This window comes from Bos grunniens, chromosome 1, assembly GCF_055505025.1.
Source record: "Bos grunniens cultivar Pamir isolate PY7600 chromosome 1, Bosgru_T2T1.0, whole genome shotgun sequence".
Taxonomy (NCBI): Eukaryota; Metazoa; Chordata; class Mammalia; order Artiodactyla; family Bovidae; genus Bos; species Bos grunniens.
This window is the reverse complement of record NC_141165.1, coordinates 122,180,897-122,196,027: the sequence shown is the minus strand read 5'-3', so window position 1 is coordinate 122,196,027 and position 15,131 is coordinate 122,180,897. Positions and strand designations below refer to the sequence as shown.

General features: G+C 37.7%; 1 long non-coding RNA gene across 1 annotated transcript in view; it reads right to left on the bottom strand.

Moving 5' to 3' along the window:
- Positions 1-14,902, bottom strand: part of LOC147380185 (uncharacterized) — a 68,613-nt gene extending 53,711 nt beyond the window's left edge. The window contains exon 1 of the long non-coding RNA XR_015134906.1: positions 14,774-14,902. This is a non-coding gene — a long non-coding RNA (uncharacterized LOC147380185). The remainder of the gene's footprint in view (positions 1-14,773) is intronic.
- Between the last annotated feature and the right edge of the window lie 229 nt (positions 14,903-15,131).

Here is a 15,131-nt window from a genome sequence, read left to right as displayed (position 1 = left end):
AAATACCGTTCCCTATCTCTTATACAAATAACTTGAAACACTGCCTAGCCTCTGGGAAATGCTAGTTAAGTGATTTCTATCATCATCATCATCACCAAGATTATGGATTCCATGATTCAGATTACTGTTTAGGACTGCTGTCCCAACCTACTTTTATTAGCAATCCCACTCCCACCTCTTCTATTCAACATAGTACTGGAAGTCTCATCCACAGCAATCAGACAAAAAAAGAAATAAAAGTATCCAATTTGAGAGAAAAGGTAAAGTTTTCATTATATGCAGATGACATAATATTTATATTAAAAATCCTAAAGACTCCACACAAAAAAATACTAGAATTGATCAATGTATTCAGCAAGGAAGCAGTATACAAGCTTAAATACAGCAGCTGCATTTTTTACGCACAAAAATGAAATACCAAAAAGGAAATCTAAAAAAAACAATAACTTTTAAAATCACACCCCTAAAAATAAAATACTTAGGAATAAACCTGACCAAGGAGGTAAAAGACTTAAACATTGAGAACTATTAAATATTAATAAGGGAAACCAAAGGTGATTCAAAGAAATGGAAGGATAGCTCATGTCTTATACTGGAAGAATTAATATTGTTAAAATGGTATATTAACCAAAGCAATCTACATATTTAATATGATTGCTATCAAATTACCCATGACATTTTTCACAGAGATGGAACAAATAATCCTAAAATTTTGTATGGAATCACAAAGATTCAGAATTGCCAAAGCAATTCTGAAGAAAAGGACAAAGCAGGAAGCATAGCCTTCCCAGGCTTCAGACAATACTCAAAATGGGCTTAAAGACCCGAACATAAGACAGGACACCATAAAATTCCTAGAAAAGATCATAGGCAGAATATCCTCTGACATAAATTGCATCAACGTTTTCTTGGGTCAGTCTCCCAAGGCAATAGAAATTTAAAAAATGAATAAATGGCACTTAATCAAACTTACAAGCTTTTGCAGGGCAAAGGAAACCGTAAGCAAAACAAAAAGACAATCTACAGAATGGGAGAAAGTATTTGCAAAAAATCTGATTGACAAGAGCTTAATTTCCAAAATATACACAAAGTTCATAGAACTCAGCAAGAAAAAAACAAACAACTCAATCAAAAACTGGCAGAAGACCTAAATTTATCCAAAGAAGGCATACAGATGGTCAATAGGTATATATAAACTTGCTCAACATAACTAATTATTAGAGAAATTAAAACCAAATCTCCAAGGAGGTACCACCTCACACTGGTCAGAATGACAATTATTTAAAAGTCTACAAATAATGAATGCTAGAGAGGGTGTAGAGAAAAGGGAATATCCTATATTAATGGGAAAAAAGTAAGTTGATGCAGCCATTATGGAAAACTGTATGGAGATTCCTCAGAAAAATAAAAGTAGAAGTACCATGCCGCTAAGTCGCTTCAGTCATGTCTGACTCTGTGCGACCCCAGAGATGACAGCCCATCAGGCTCCCCCGTCCCTGGGATTCTCCAGGCAAGAACACTGGAGTGGGTTGCCATTTCCTTCAGTAAATCTATTCCTGGGCATATATCCAGACAAAATTATAATTAAAAAAGACATATGCATCCCTATGTTTATAGCAACACTATTCGAATAGTCAATCCATGGAAACAACCTAAATGTCCATTGACAGATGAATGAAGAAAGCAAATGTGGTACATGTATAGAATGCATTACTTTGTTGTTGCTGTTCAGTAGCTGAGTCGTGTCTGACTCTGTAATCCCATAGAGTGCAGCATGCCATGCTCCTCTGTCCCTTCACTATATCCTGAAGCTTGCTCAAATACATGCCTATTGAGTCAGTGATGCTATCTAACCACCTCATCCTCTGATGCCCCTTCTCCTTTTGTCTTCAATCCTTCTCAGCATCAGGGTCTTTTCCAATGAGTTGGGTCTTCACATCTGGTGACCAAAGTATTGGAGCTTCAGCTTCAGCATCAGTCCTTCCAATGAATATTCAGGGTTGATTTCCTTTAGGATTGACTGGTTTGATTTCCTTGCTGACCAAGGGACTCTCAAGAGCCTTCTCCAACACAATTTGCAAGCACCAATTTTTCAAGGCTGAAAGCATCAACACTGAGAAAGCTCGGCCTTCTTTATGGTCTAATTCTCACATCTGTACATGACTTGGAAAAAACCACAGCTTTGACTATGTGGACCTTTGTCAACAAAGTGATGTTTCTGCTTTTTAATATGTTCTCTAGGTTTGTCATAGCTTTCCTTCCAAGGAGTGCCTTTTAATTTCATGGCTGCAGTCACCATCCACAGTGATTTTGGAGCCCAAGAAAATAAAACCTTTTTTCCTCTCCTATTTTCCATGAAGTGATGGGACCAGATGCCATGACCTTAGTTTTTTGAATGCTGAGTTTTAAGACAGCTTTTTCACTCTCCTCTTTCATCCTTATCAAGAGGCTCTTTAGTTCCTCTTCACTTTGTGCCATTAGAGTGGCATATCTAAGGTTGTTGATATCAACAATGCACCACTATTCAGTCATAAAAAAAGAACAAAATAATGCCATTTGCAGCAAGATAGATGCAACTAGAGATTATCATACTAAGTGAAGTACATAATAAAGATAAATATCATATTATATTACTTGTATGTGGAATCTAAAATATGACACAAATGAAACTATGAAACAGAAACAGACTCATGTTACAGAGAGCAGACTTGTTACCAATAGAAAGGGGATTGGGGAGGGATAGAGTGGGAAGTTGGGGATAGCAAATCTAGGCTATTATATATAGCATGGATAAACAACAAGATCCTACTCTATAGCACAGGAAATTACATTCAGTATCCTATGATAAATCATAATGAAAAGAATATATATATGTAACTGAATTACATTGCTACACAGCAGCAATTAAACAACATTGCAAATAAATTATATATCAATAAAAGAAAATAATAAATATAAAACGTGGTGTCTGGAGCCAACATCTACCCAGATGTGATCTATGTGCTATACAGTGTGCTATTGTCTTCCTTATTTAAAACATGGAATGCATTTATTAATGCAGTTTAATATCATATTTGCTTTATTGGCAATCATGACACAGTATATATAATTAATTGAAATTTAAATGTTATTATCTTCTTGACATGTCCCATAATACATGTTAGAATAATTTTCCTGATGTGAATGCTGTGATTGCAGCTAGCCAGATTATATGTTTCATAAGTATGTAGATTAATACATAATAATAAATCAGATAAATTTTATTTCAGACATATAATTTAATAACTAATATCAAATTAGTTAATAATCATTAGTAAATTATATTACATATGTTATAAATGTATGCTGCTGCTGCTAAGTCGCTTCAGTCGTGTCCGACTCTGTGTGACCCCATGGACTGCAGCCCACCAGGCCCCTCTGTCCATGGGATTCTCCAGGCAAGAGTACTGGAGTGGGTTGCCATTTCCTTCTCCAATGCATGAAAGTGGAAAATGAAAGTGAAGTCACTCAGTCGTGTCCAACTCTTAGCGACCCCGTGGACTGCACCCTATCAGGCTCCTCCGTCCATGGGATTTTCCAAGCAAGAGTACTGGAGTGGGTTGCCATTTCCTTCTCCAATGCATGAAAGTGGAAAGTAAAAGTGAAGTCACTCAGTCATGTCCGACTCTTAGCGACCCCATGGACTGCAGCCCACCAGGCTCCTCCATCCATGGGATTCTCCAGGCAAGAGTACTGGAGTGGGGTGCCACTGCCTTCTGCTATAAATGTATAAGTAACTTCTATTAATAACAATATTCCAATTCAAATAGCATTCATTTGTTTTTATACATATATTGTCATAATCTAGTTCGAGAAATAATCTGAAGTTACCACATTTATTGAAATGTAAATGATCTGGGAAATATAGTACATACAACTTCATTTGTGGAGATTAAAGATGTTTTCAAAGAGAATAACTCTAAGCTTCCACTCTGAAAATAATAGCAGGTATATATGGAGAACATGATGCTAATGAATGTTACATTTGCATTGTATATTTGACATGTACTTTTTACTGAAGCTGTTGAGTCTATCACAGTGTAACCAGGTTATACTACTTATAATTCATGCAATCACCTCCTAGTCATAAAATATTCCAATGTACTCCCTATAGTTAGATGTGTTTTATTAGCACCACCCTATAACAGCCAGTGAAGAGATGTCTTTGTCATTGCTTCACATTAAGATATATCTGAGTGCTACATGAGAGCGTCTGGAAATTGGCTAGTTAAATCATCCCTGAGGAAATTTACCACATAGCAACTCTTTGTTTGCATTGCCTGCAAAATAATCTTGACAAAGAAGGAGGTAAAAGAATAACTTGGTTCCACTTGATTTAAAATAAACTGACATGATATACATTATATAATATGATTCATAAAGAAACAAAAAATATATATGTACAGGGGGCAGTGAATAGTGGGTTATAATCCTATGCTTCTTAAAATATTTTAATAACAAATTTACATGTGCTTTTGGTGTAATCTTTATACTTTACAGCTAGGACACAGTAGTATTCAGAAATCACTTCCTCAGCATAGAGAACACTGAGTAAATCTTCTAAAAGGCATGGAAAACATAAAACTAGATTCTTGCACCAGATTTTGCAAAGAATTATCAGAGCTTTTTGGAAACAAAAGTTAAAGTCTTGAGTCTCATTCTTGCCCTGTTACAATTAGTTATACAACCTGAGGAACTGTTTAAATTTACTGAGTTTCAGTGTGCTCAAAGGCAAATTGGAGATAATGAGAAGGTTAAGTATATTAATACTTTGCTAATTATAAAAAATACAAGATTCTTATAAGAAGACCAAGTGATTCAAAATGAAACATTGAAACTGTGGAGAAAGAACTGGCAACTCAGTTATCCAAAATTCAGAAGATGGAGATTCTATCCCCATTAATTGTTATGTTTCTAGAAAAGCAATGCAATCCCCCTGGGACTTGGTTGTCTCTTCTCAATAATGAAGTTCAGTCAGCTGATCAGTAAGACTACTTTCAAATCCAAGGTTTGATAAATCAAAGATACATAACTGGGACAAATATACATGGAAGGAGGCTTCAAATTGTGGTTGTAAGTAAAATTATTACAGGAACAATAAAAAGAAGGCTATAAACAAAACACTGAAGTGAGAAGAGGAACTCACAAGAAACATACAGAAGGAATAGTTAAAGTATCAAGAGTAGAAGAAAAACATGCCTTAACAAGTAGGAGAGAAAGAGTGGGATTCTGTATTCATTCTGCACCTTGTTTCTGCCAGGTATACGATAGATTCTTCATGTGTTATATTTGATCTCACTCTCGCAATAAAACCATAAACTGTATTTTAACTATCACTATTTCATACATGAGGTAACAAACAGGTCCAGAAAGGATGGAGCAGCAATTAATATTCAGGTCCAGTGTCTATTTTAAGCTGCCTTCCCTTGCTAGACAACACGTGGAAACTAAATTTACAAGTTCTTAGAGAGGAAGTGGTTGACAGTAAAACATACTCAGAGAAGTTTTTGGTAAATAAAATAATGGTGTAAGAGCAATAATATTGAAGTAGAATTGGGAACAAGAGAAGTAAGGTGCTTGAGCTCAATGGGTGAATCTGGCAAGAATTTGGGAAATAGATTAGGATTGCTGCTGCTGCTAAGTCACTTCAGTCGTGTCTGACTCTGTGCGACCCCATAGATGGCAGCCCACCAGGCTCCCCCGTCCCTGGGATTCTCCAGGCAAGAACACTGGAGTGGGTTGCCATTTCCTTCTCCAATGCATGAAAGTGAAAAGTGAAAGTGAAGTCGCTCAGTTGTGTTCCACTCTTCCCGACCCCATGGACTGCAGCCTACCAGGCTCCTCTGTCCATGGGATTTTCCAGGCAAGAGTACTAGAGTGGGGTGCAATCTCCTTCTCCGAGATTAGGATTAAGCAGAAGTAAATGGGAATGGTTGACAACAATGAGAGCCTGGCTATGATTAGAAACTATTAAAAACTAGTGGGTTTATCTGGGGCTGGAGGGTAAGGAGCTATATTAATTTGCTCCACTAGTATTTCTGGGAAAAAGGAGAGAAACAGAGGACAATAGAGACCCAGACTTGGTATTTTCAGGCTGTTTCCAGAAAAATCTAAGGGGGAATAAGAATGGCAGCATCTAAGTCTTTGTCCATGGATTCCCAGGTGGGTAGGGGTCAGGTAAGTGTGCTATGGACCAAGAGGTCACAGAAATGCTGAAATTATTTCTGAAATAAAATATTTTACATTATTTTTGCTTTAGCACCACAGTCATAGGCACTAACCACTTGAACAAATCACTTGCTCACTTTCACCCACAGCAGCAACACATTCTTTTCCCCACAAATTTTCACGTAACCTACATATAAGTACTGAAAATACAGAAGTGTGTAACAAATTACATTGATCTGCCAGTTAGCAACTCCTTATTTTGCAAGCCCAACCAACAACAAAATGTACACATTAAGAAAGGATGAAATATGAACTCTAGTTTATCTTTGTTAACCATTAAGTTAAGGGAACTCTAAATACTCTTCATTCTTTATTCTTTCTTTAATAAAGAAGATGAGTTTATCTTTTATGAGAATTGATTGTGTGCCTTCCTGCAAGGTCATTAACAAATGAATAGAGCAAAACTTTATAACTGATATTAAAAAGGTAATAGTTTCTGCTTTCCCTTAACGGAAGAGATTTTAATTTAAAATTGTCTGTAACTGCTAATATCGAAACGAGGCTTTTTATTTTCCACAGCTGATAGAAAGAATATGCTAGCTTCTCTTTCTGCTACTAATTCTCCCCATCTTCCCTCCTCCCTCCCAATCTGATAAATACTTACCTTTCTTTCCAAAGACAGCTTAAACGATATCCCTCTTTAAGCCTCTCCTAACACTCACCGTCATCCCACAAGGAACTAACCACTCTCTGTTGAACCAGGCACTTTGGTGTTGGTTGTTGAGACAACAGGGCTGAGCTCTGCTATGAGCTGTACCATCTTGGAAAAGTTATCATTCTCTCTGGGCCTTGGCTTCCCCATGATAGATAACATAATCAGAGTTATTTCCCTACACACCACTCCCACAAAGCATGTAGTTTGTAATCATACATGCGTGTATATGTAATAGGTCAAACAATATATTAGATACATGTATATAACACATTGGATGAATACAGTCTATTATTGGTTGTTCTGATCCTAGGATCAAAAACAGTTTTCATAATAATAAGTGTAGTTAGTAAATAGTTTTTGAATTAGTAAATGAATAATAAAAAAACAACAATCTATTGTTTACTGAGAGCAAAGGTCCACAGCATTGTATTAAACACTTGATCTACATTCTCACTTAGTCTCAATAACCATCAAATAATGTATGTAGTATCTTCATTTTAATGTTGATATGGGTGAATTTTAGAGAGTTGAGTAACTTATGTAGCTAGTAGGCATGTGTGCATGTGTGCTCAGTCATGTCCAACTGTTTGTGAGCTCTGGACTGCATCCTGCCAGGTTCCTCTGTCCATGGAATTCTCCAAGCAAGAACACTGGAGTGAGTTGTCATTTCCTGCTCCAGGGGATTTTCCCAACCCTAGGATCAAACTCATGTCTCTTGCTTTTTCTGCATTGTCAGGCAGATTTTTTAACTGTGCGTCACCTGGAAACCCATTATATACCTAGGGTCATGTAAGTACATGAAAGAAAGAAAATTTAAGCCTGTGTTAATCTGATTTCAAACAGAATAAATGAATGAAAGGAACAAATGGATTAATCAGTTAAGTTACATCTACACATCCCCACGGGAAGAGATACATAAATCTTCCAATGTCCCTGATCTCTGCCTTCCAGGTTTAGACACTCAGTGCAGACTCTGTCTCTCAAGCCCATGTCTGAGCCATTAAGGACCTGAAAAGACAAAATGAGTAAATTGCCTAGCATGCAATGCAATCACAGCATACGTTTTGTTAGTATTAGAGGTAGTATTCATGAAAACGGGTCTAAACAGAAAGCAAATTATATTGTATACTCTTTTTATTTTATTTTTGGTTGCGCTGGGTCTTAGTTGCTGTGTGCGGGCTTTCTCTAGTTGCAGTGAGTGGGGCTACTGTCCCTTGCTGTGTGTGGGCTTCTCATTGCAATGACTTCTCTTGTGGTGGAGCCCCAGTCTAGACACAAGGGCTTCAGTAGTTGTGGCATGTGGGCTCAGTTGCCCCGCAGCATGTGAAATGTCCCCAGACCAAGGATTGAACCCATATCCCCTGCATTGGCAGGCAGAGCCTTATCCACTTTTCCACCAGGAAAGTCTTATTGTATCCTCTTTTTAAAAAATTCCTCTTCACATCAGTGTCTCTTTTGCTCTGTATAATAGGCTCCAGTTTCATCCACCTCATTAGAACTGATTCAAATGTATTCTTTTTAATGGCTGAGTAATACTCCATTGTGTATATGTACCACCGCTTTCTTATCCATTCATCTGCTGATGGGCATCTAGGTTGCTTCCATGTCCTGGCTATTATAAACAGTGCTGCGATGAACATTGGGGTACACGTGTCTCTTTCCCTTCTGGTTTCCTCAGTGTGTATGCCTAGCAGTGGGATTGCTGGGTCATAGGCAGTTCTATTTCCAGTTTTTTAAGGAATCTCCACACTGTTCTCCATAGTGGCTGTACTAGTTTGCATTCCCACCAACAGTGTAAGAGGGTTCCCTTTTCTCCACACCCTCTCCAGCATTTATTGCTTGTAGACTTTTGGATGGCAGCCATTCTGACTGGCATGAAATGGTACCTCATAGTGGTTTTGATTTGCATTTCTCTGATAATGAGTGATGTTGAGCATCTTTTCATGTGTTTGTTAGCCATCTGTATGTCTTCTTTGGAGAAATGTCTATTTAGTTCTTTGGGCCACTTTTTGATTGGGTCATTTATTTTTCTGGAATTGAGCTGTAGGAGTTGCTTGTATATTTTGGAGATTAGTTGTTTGTCTGTTGCTTCATTTGCTATTATTTTCTCCCATTCTGAAGGCTGCCTTTTCACCTTGCTAATAGTTTCCTTTGTTGTGCAGAAGCTTTTAAGTTTAATTAGGTCCCATTTGTTTATTTTTACTTTTATTTCCAATATTCTGGGAGGTGGGTCATAGAGGATCCTGCTGTGATGTATGTCGGAGAGTGTTTTGCCTATGTTCTCCTCTAGGAGTTTTATAGTTTCTGGTCTTACGTTTAGATCTTTAATCCATTTTGAGTTTATTTTTGTGTATGGTGTTAGAAAGTGCTCTAGTTTCATTCTTTTACAAGTGGTTGACCAGTTTTCCCAGCACCACTTGTTAAAGAGATTGTCTTTAATCCATTGTATATTCTTGCCACCTTTGTCAAAGATGAGGTGTCCATATGTGCGTGGATTTATCTCTGGGCTTTCTATGTTGTTCCATTGATCTATATTTCTGTCTTTGTGCCAGTACCATACTGTCTTGATGACTGTGGCTTTGTAGTAGAGCCTGAAGTCAGGCAGGTTGATTCCTCCAGTTCCATTCTTCTTTCTCAAGATAGCTTTGGCTATTCAAGGTTTTTTGTATTTCCATACAAATTGTGAAATTGTTTGTTCTAGCTCTGTGAAGAATACCGTTGGTAGATTGATAGGGATTGCATTGAATCTATAAATTGCTTTGGGTAGTATACTCATTTTCACTATATTGATTCTTCCAATCCATGAACATGGTCTGTGGGAGAGGGAGAGGGTGGGATGATTTGGGAGAATGGCATTGAAATATGTATAATATCATATATGAAATGAGTCGCCAGTCCAGGTTCGATGCATGATACTAGATGCTTGGGGCTGGTGCACTGGGACGACCCAGAGGGATGGTATGGGGAGGGAGGAGGGAGGAGGGTTCAGGATGGGGAACACATGTATACCTGTGGCAGATTCATTTTGATATATGGCAAAACCAATACAATATTGTAAAGTTAAATAAAATAAAATTAAAAATTAAAAATTCCTTTTCAGCATTTTTAATCTAGTGAACAATTCCTCTTTGTAGATCTTTTAAAAATAATTTAAAAAGCTACTTGCATTGATTATTAAGTTCATTATTTAAGATGCCTAAAAAAATATCTTATCAGTTTTACATGACTGTTAAACTTAAAAACTTATTGAAAATGAAAGTGACAGTCACACAGTGGTGTCCAATTCTTTGCGACCTCATAGACTATAGCCTGCCAGGCTCTTCTGTTCATGGAATTCTCTAGGCTAGAATACTGGAGTGGGTAGTCTTTCCCTTCACCAGGGGATCTTCCCAATTCAGGGATCGAACCCAGGTGTCCCGCATTGGAGGCAGATTCTTTACTATCTGAGCCACCAGAGAAGCCCATTGGAATAGGTTGCCATTTCCTACTCCAGGGGATCCTCCCAACCCAGGATTGAACCCGAGTCTCCTAAGGCTCCTGTCTTAGCAGGCAGATTCTTTACCACTGAGCCACCTAGGAAGCCCCTAAGTTCATTAAGAGAACTTAAAAATCCCTTAGTAGTTTTATAGGTTTATATAATTCCACTCACAATGATCTCAAATTTCAAAAGCCTTTCATCACTTCAAATATTGGACAATGTCCTCTTCTAATTTTCATGTCATTCAATTTCAGCACGTTAGACAGTCCCTTAGAGTTGCTAAGCACAGGCAGATGGTTTTACATCTCCCAAGACTGTTTGAAAAGGAGTCCGTCTTCTGAGGCCAGGTCTGATGGTCAGCGTCTTTGGAGCAAGCTTTTCTTCTACAAGGGTCTTTTACCTTTTCTCTTGGGGGCACATTTTTTTCTCATCCCAGAGTCTGCAGAAGACTGACTGCACCTAGCAACAAACTAATTCATCCAGTTCACATTGCAGAGAGATTCATTAAATATGTTCGCCCATTACACTTGCAAGGGCATTTCTTCAGACATGCCTATTAACAAATCTCATACTTGATTTGAGTAAGTCCATTAATTCTCACCTCTGTAAGGATCCCTAAGTTCCCACTTTTTAAATTTCTAGGCTTTCAAAATTTCTATCTTCTACATTCAGACGTTCACAGAACTTACTCCTTGTTCAGGATTCAGCTGTTTCCCCCAGGAGAGGATTTATCTGACCCTGCTGATTATACCCCAGTCTCTCTATTTCATTACCCCATGTTAGTTTCTTCACACTGCTTGGCACTACTTAGAGTTATCACTTATTTACTTTTTTATTTTTTAATACCTTCCCCTAATAATATGTAAGCTTATTGTTCATAACAAGGTGACATTAGGTCATAAATCAGCCAACAAATTTAAGAGAAAAGAGTGACTTACTGTATATTTCTGAATTCTCTACTTCGTTGAAAGTTTTATTACACCAAGTACTATTACATATATGTGTGTGCTGTGCTTAGTTGCTCAGTTGTGTCTGACTCTTTGTGACCCCATGGACTGTAACCCACCAGGGTCCTCTGTCCATGGGGATTCTCCAGACAAGAATAACGGAGTGAGTTGCCATGCCTTCCTCCAGGGATGTGAATATATAATTCTTCCAGGAGACTCCGAGTTCAGAGAATGGTAATATTTTATTCATTTCAAACAACTTATAGACAATGCCCAGTAAACACTTTTAGTTTTACTAAGTAACAAATATTCAAGAAAATATAGGCTGAATAGAGATTTGTCTTAAGTAGAGCTATGTTTTAAGTCAAATTCTATAAATCATGACATCTTTTTAATAAAGAGAGCACCAAGGTGATTTACCTCCACTGAAGCCTTCTCTTTGGTTCTACATGTCCACTCTATGCCTAAGGTATGTGTAGATAAAACTAAACCTTAATGAAGTACAGTTCCCTCCATATCTTAATATTTTTTTTATTATGCTAAAGGGAGAAGGCTATAATAAGTAAGTTTCTGTTCTTGACTATCAACAGAAAAGTGATGTTAAATAATATTCATGATACTGGTTTTAACTATTTTATATTCTATGGAAAATCCAGTGATTCATTAAAATGTGGACTGAATTTTAGGTTCTCTACTTTATAGAACAGAAAACATCTTTCTTGATTCTGTGCTCCAGGAGGAGATTCCTTTTGTAGCCTGGGTAATTTTGGATTCAGGAGATTAAGAGTGACCTCTGGTGGCAATGGTATTTCTCCTTTACCTTTACTCTAAGAAGGGGAAAGTGCTTTTTCCACATCCTAAGAATGATAAGAGTTAAAGAGGATTATGATCAGTCATGTGCAAATTAAAACAACCATCTTTTGGAGGCTAGTTGGGTTGGGCAGTAGACACAGATTTGATGCCTAGTGTTGCTATATATCTTTGGTTTAAATGCCAGTCGTGGTCTGTCTCAAGCTATGACTGAAACCTTGCTGAGTACAGTGTGGAGAGAAGATGCTTACAGTCAATTCTAGCCAGCTGGTGGGATCTGGCTTCAGTATACCACTGGTTGAAACCCTTTCTTGGGTTTTCCATACCTTCCCCCAAAACACTTTCTGGTTTGGTCCAGCACTGAAAGCAGTATTTTATGCTGTCATTGTGAGAATGATGCCTCCAGGACAAAGGTTGCCAGATAAACATAGGATGCCCAGTTAAATTTGAACTTCAAAAACCCCAAATATATATATATATATATTTATTATGAATGTGTCACAATTATTGCATGGAGCATATTTATACTAAAATATATACATTGTTCATAAAACTTAAATTTAACTGAATACCTTATAAACGTGGCACTCTTAGAAGGGCCACAGAATTAAAAGTTTAAGAGAAGATAACATATATGTGACAGTAGGAAACTTGCAAATCCTCGCAGCCATCCCTTCACAATCAGTGGAGCATCCCAACCAGGGCCTTTGAATGGCTTAAAGGGGAGATAAGACATGGATTCCCAGGGTGCTTGGGGCACTGGGCAAGGCTGCATAGAAACTCAAGCCCCAGAGCAACATCGCTGTGGGGCTTAGTCTATATGCCCTGTGGTCCTGTTTTATGATCCCTGCTATGTCACCATGTTAGGAAGGTTGGGAGGCTGTCTTCCACTGTTCTTGCTCTTTCTTTCACACCTATACTAAGATGGGATTGTTGGGCACTAGTGTGATTCTAGGAAGAATGTCCTCAGAACTGTCTGGGCTGGCAACATGATGGGTCTCAGCTCTGGCCTCTGAGGCCATGGAGAGTCAGCTGATGGCTGTGATGCTCTGTAGTGCCAGCAGTACCAACAAGAGACCTCAGACCAGCCCCAGATCTGTGCATATTACTGTCGTAGAGGATACTAGTTTTAGTAATAGTAGGATTCCATAATCATTAGACCTGTACACATTTAGAGATAAAGAACTGGTCACTGGAGTGGCTGTCCTTCTGAAGGAAAGAGAGTATATCTTTGAGATCATTATAGAGAGGAATTTGAAGGAATTAAATTAACTTTAATGGAAGCCAAAATGGAGAACACTTTAATAGAAATACAAAAGTTGGAGGCCATTAAAAAGAATATAGAATCTCTCTTTCCATAAGTTTTCATTATTTTTAAATGATAAATGGTACATAAAAACACTGAAAATTTCAAGTAGCTGCAACTAAAACCATCTTTATTATACTTCAGGGTTAAAAAAAAGAAGCACGACTTTAGACAACATTTAAAAATAAAACAACCATACAACCTAGCAGTCCCACTATCGGGCATATACCTTGAGGAAACCAGAATTGAAAAAGACCTATGTACCTCAATGTTCAAAGCAGCATTATTTACAATAGCTATAACTTGGAAGGAACCTAGATGTCCATCAGCAAATGAATGGATACAGAAGTTGTGGTACACATATACAATGGAATATTACTCAGCTATAGAAGGGAATGCATTTGACTCAGTTCTCATGAGGTGGATGAACCTAGTACTTATTATACAGAGTGAAGTCAGAAAGGAAAATATCATATACTAACACATATATATGAAATCTAGAAAGATGGTACTGATAATCCTACATTCAGGGTAGCAGAGGAGCTGCTGCTGCTGCTAAGTCACGTCAGTCGTGTCCAAGTCTGTGCGACCCTATGAACGGCAGCCTACCAGGCAGAGGAGACACAGATATAAAGAATAGACTTTTGGACTCAGTCAGAGAAGGAAAGGGTGGGATGAGTTGAGAGAATAGCCTTGAAATATATTCATTAACATATGTAAAACAGATAGTCAGTGGGAGTTTGATGTATGATTCAGGGCACCCAAAGCCTCTGTGACAACCTGGAAGGATAGGGTGGGAGGAACATGGGAGATTCTTTCAGGAGGGAGGGGACACATGTATGCCTATAGCCATTCATACTGATGTATAGCAAAAACCATCACATTAATATAAAGTAATTATCTTCCAATTAAAATAAATAAGTTTAATAAAAGAAAATGAAAGTGTTGTGAATGAACATTCCAAACTTAAGAAGAGCATAAAATTGCCTTCACAGGTAGAAGGATGAAAAAGAAGAGTAATTGAACATTAAACATACAATGCTACAAAACTCTAAAGTGCCATGTATGTGGTAACTTTTATAAAGTAAAAAGTCATATTACTGGATGAATTTCTCTAAGGCTGTGTGTGATCCTCTTCTTAGACAAGACAGCATGGATTGTGGGAACTGGGAATCCCATAAAACAAATATATCAGAAAATGGAAACCTCTTAGTAGAATTTTAGAAGAAACCAATTGATGTAGCCAAATAAAACTCTGTAATAGGTTGCCCCTCCCAAAGATATTCATGTTATAATCCCCAGAAACTTACCAGGCAAAAAGGACTTGATAGATTTGATTTGGTTAAGGATCTTGAGATGGGCAGTGTTTCCTGGATGATCTAGGTAGGTCCACTGTAATCACAAAAGTCTCTTATAAGAGGGAGGCAGAAGGATCAGAGTCAGAAAGGAAAATAATGTGATAGAAGCAGATGTTGAAGTGATGTGGCCATGAGCCAAGGAATGCAGGAAGCTATGAAGCACTAGAAATGAATTTCCCTTGGCCTCTAGAGGAAACACCACCCTGCTGATACCTTGATTTAGCCCTGTGAAACTAATTTCACCTTCTGTGGTCAGATAATAAGTTTGTGCTGTTTTTAAGCCACTCTGTTCAGTTCAGTTGCTTAGTCA